Below are 4165 nucleotides of genomic sequence, written 5' to 3' on the forward strand. Positions count from 1 at the left end.
TCCATTTGGTACGCCAAAGCCGCCCTCCCCGCCGCGTCGATATGTCGGCGCCGCGGTTCGGCGATCCTCTCGCTCCCACAGTACGCTCTCATAGACTTTCGTCCTCTAGCCGCGCCGCCACCTCTGGCTACGTTCTTGTGGAGGCGCACGGCGGTCAGCGCCGCCACCGCTGGCGACGTTCGTGTGGAGACGCACGGCGGTCAGCTTCTCCCATGGTACGCGCATTCTAGACTGAGGCCCCGTTCATGTCGGTGTAGCGCTGAATGTTAGCTGATAGACGCTGTTAATCTCACTGTTTGCCGAAGTAGTTTACTGTCAATATGCTCTGCTTAAGAAGCTTCCTTGCCCTGTTCTGCACTCAATCTGTTTAGCTGAGATGGCATGCCAAGGCCAATTAGTTGCTAAAATATCCTGTCATATATTTATTGTGACGTAGATTGCTATGGTCTAGTAGCCAATCTGTTAGCTGAAATGGCTCTACACCATTTTATACTCGATCTTTGTTGCTGCGATGGACTTCGATAGTTCGATGGTTGTGTGCTCGGCCTCATTGACTGCTGAAACAGTCTGTCATAATTTGGCACTCAAATCTATTTGCTGAATTAGCTTTACATATATTTCGTTACTTAGATCTGCTCGTCCAAATATGTTGCCATAGCTTTAGACATCGACCTAGGTATTTTTTTTCTGGACTTCATAAAAAAGCATATATGTTTTTCCTGTAATATCTAGTAGAAGAACTAATTTGTATGTCTAACAGATGGACGGGACTTGGATAACTTCTACTCGAAGATTCTCCACTGCATATGTTGAGGGGGTTGAAAACTTCATGAACTTTATCAGAGCTGAGTACGGTGGTCCGAAATTAGATGTGCTCTTCCCGTGTAGCAGTTGTATGAATTCAGTTACAAGACCCCAGTCAACTGTGCAAAATCATCTACACTTGTATGGGATGTCAGTCACATATACTAGGTGGGTTCATCATGGTGAAGCTGTGAACGTCAATGTTATTGACTACGTGGAAGCAGCAGATCACCATCTTGATCTGCCTGATGCTCAGGTGGAAGAGGAGGAGGAGGTGGTGGTGGCGGAGCCAGTGAGTTTGACCAACATTGAAACAATGCTATGAAATGCTCGTGCATTCCGTGAACTTTCACCTGTAGAAGAAAAATGATGGGCCCGCATGTTGGAACAATGCAACGTTGTTGTCGCCCCAGGAAATAAGCTGTCAGTATTCTCAGCTATGGTCACCTTTCTTCAGGTGAAGACATCTGAGCGGATGACCAAAAAATCATTCAATGCGATGTTGGCTGCTTTTCGTGAATCTTTCCCAGATGCGTCTGAGCTGCCACACAGCTACAGTAAAATGAAGAATTTCCTTCGTGCAGTTGGAATTGGATATGATATGATCCATGTTTGTAAGAATAATTGTGTTCTGTTCCGGAAGGATTATGCCAACTTAAGTGTGTGCCCGAAATGCAAATCATCAAGATGGAAAGATGGCGATGCTGTGAAGAGGATTCCTCATAATGTTCTGAGACATTTTCCAATTACACCAAGATTGCAGAGGTTGTTTCATGATGCTGAAACAAGAGAGGATGTACTGTGGCATTCTAGGAACCAGGAGTACAGAGATCAGAATGTAATGAGCCATCCATCTCATGGTAGTGAGTGGAAAAGCTTCAATGATAAACACAAAGAGTTTGCTGCTGACCCGAGAAACATTAGACTTGGCTTAGCTTCAGATGGATTTAACCCATTTGGCCACCAGAGCGCCACATATAGCATGTGGCCAGTGCTTGTTATCCCTTACAACATGTCTCCAAATGTCTGCACCAAAGAATCAAACTACATGATGTCCTTGCTCATCCCAGGTCCAAAAGGTCCTGGAAAGGATTTTGATTTGTTCATGGAGCCTCTTGTGGAGGAACTTCAACAGCTATGGAAGGGTGTTCTCACTCGAGACCTATATAGCAGCCCACCAGCTGATTTCTTTCTGCGTGCTATTATAATTTCGTGCATCCGTGATTATCCGGCTTTGGGCACTATGTCAGGGTGAACGACACATGGTTACAATGCATGTGTTCGCTATGACAGGAATCCGCTGTCATACGCAATACTTAGCAAGATCTGTTACATTGGACACCGCCGTTTCCTTGCCAAGGACAAGCCGCATCCGAGAAAATACTGAAGACATGTGTTCAATGCAAAGCATGAAAACCGTGATGTGCAAAAGAGGCTCACCGCTGATGAGTTGCAAGTAGAATAAGAGAAGGTCAGGCATATTACACCAGGAAACCATCCTGGTAATGGTAGCGGGAAAAGGAAGCGTGGCAGGGTAGAAGAGAGATTATTGTTTACCCACAGGTCCACTTTGTGGGACTTGGAGTATTGGAAAGATTTGGATCTGCGACATAATATTGATGTGATGCACATCGAGAAAAATATATGTGACAGCATTATCGGCACACTTCTTAATATTGAAGGCAAGACGAAAGATACCTTAAAATCTAGGATTGATTTGACACACCTGGGTATCAGAAAGTATTTGCAGGTGCAAGATGAAGGTAAACCACGGGATATGGCACCAGCTGTTTACGTCTTGGAGAAGGTAAAAAGAAAAGAATTCTGCGAGGTCCTGTCACGTTTGAGATTCCCACATGGATTTGCTTCCAACCCTGAAAGGAGAGTCAGTGCAGATGGAAACAAGGTACAAGGGTTGAAAACTCATGACTGCCACATCCTACTTCAAAGGGTTTTACCTGTTATCCTTAGAGGATTGGGCCGCCCTGACTTATACAGAGCAGTTGCAGAGTTGGGACAATTCTTTAGGGAACTCTGCAGTAGGAATATTAGGATAGATGCTTTGGAGCGTCTTAGAGACAAGATACCGACTATCCCATGCGACCTTGAGAAGATATATCCTCCAGCCTTCTTTGATGTGATGGTGCATTTGGCTGTTCATCTACCTGATGAGGCACTACTTAGAGGTCCAGTACAGTATGGCTGGATGTACCCTATTGAAAGGTGGCTAGGCACTTTCAAGGGCTATGTTAGGAACAGAGCTAGACCCGAGGGTTCTATTCCAGATGCCTACATTGCTACAGAAGCGTTGACATTCTGTTCAAAATACATTGAAACAGCTGATCAGCTTAGCGAAGAGATGGGTGAAGACAATCCCGGGCTCAATGTTTTCGATTATTCTATTCGAGTTACAGGGAAGAGTCGACAAGAGGACAAACCTAAAGATTTGGACAAAATGGTTTGGTATGTGTTGAATAACTGTCCTGAGATACTACCTTATATCAAGTAAGTGCAGTACTACAGCTTATACATCGTAATCTACTAAACTTGCAGCACATTCTTATATATTTAGATGTTTGACGCGATCACTATGTTGTGCAGCATCTACAAAGAGGAGTTACTGCCGCAAAATCCAAGAAAAATTGACAAACTGGTTATGGCAGGATTTGCGAAATGGTTCAAGAACCATGTAAGCTTTTGAAGTGCACTGTCAGTTTTTTTAATATATTGAGTACATAAGATGATCAGCTTGTCTATTTTCTAACCATAGGTTAAGAAGATGCGGGAGGATGGGCAGGCAGTTGATGATGCCCTTTACTCACTAGAAATGGGTCCTGATACTCAGGTAAGACATTATGAATCTTGCGTTGTTGGAGATGTGCGCTACAACACCCTTGCACAAGACGAAGGCAGGAAGACATAAAACAGTGCCATCATGAGCACGGATACGTATGATAAAGAGACAACTGAAATGTATGCTAACATAACAGACATTATTCAGTTGCGGTATATCTCCAGTTTCAAGGATCATCGGTGTGTGGTTCTGTTGTGCTGTCGTTGGTATAACCTGTTTTCCAGGATCGCAAAACCCAGAGCTGATGATTATTTCAAATCCATCAATGTCAAGGTGGCGTACCAGACCAATGATCCTTTTATTTTGGCAAATCAAGCAACACAGATATTTTTCTTGGAAGACACATTTGCACGTAGCGATGACTGGAGAGTATTGCAAAGGTTTGAGCAGAGGAATTCGTTTAATGAAGTTGCACAACAAGATGATGCTTACACTGCTCCTGATGTACAAGATAATACAGATGTTCCTAATATCTTTGAGAACCATCACGTCAATGACGCCGGCGAA

This window comes from Triticum urartu, chromosome 3A, assembly GCF_056163025.1.
Source record: "Triticum urartu cultivar PI428250 chromosome 3A, HENAU_Tu73, whole genome shotgun sequence".
NCBI lineage: Eukaryota > Viridiplantae > Streptophyta > Magnoliopsida > Poales > Poaceae > Triticum > Triticum urartu.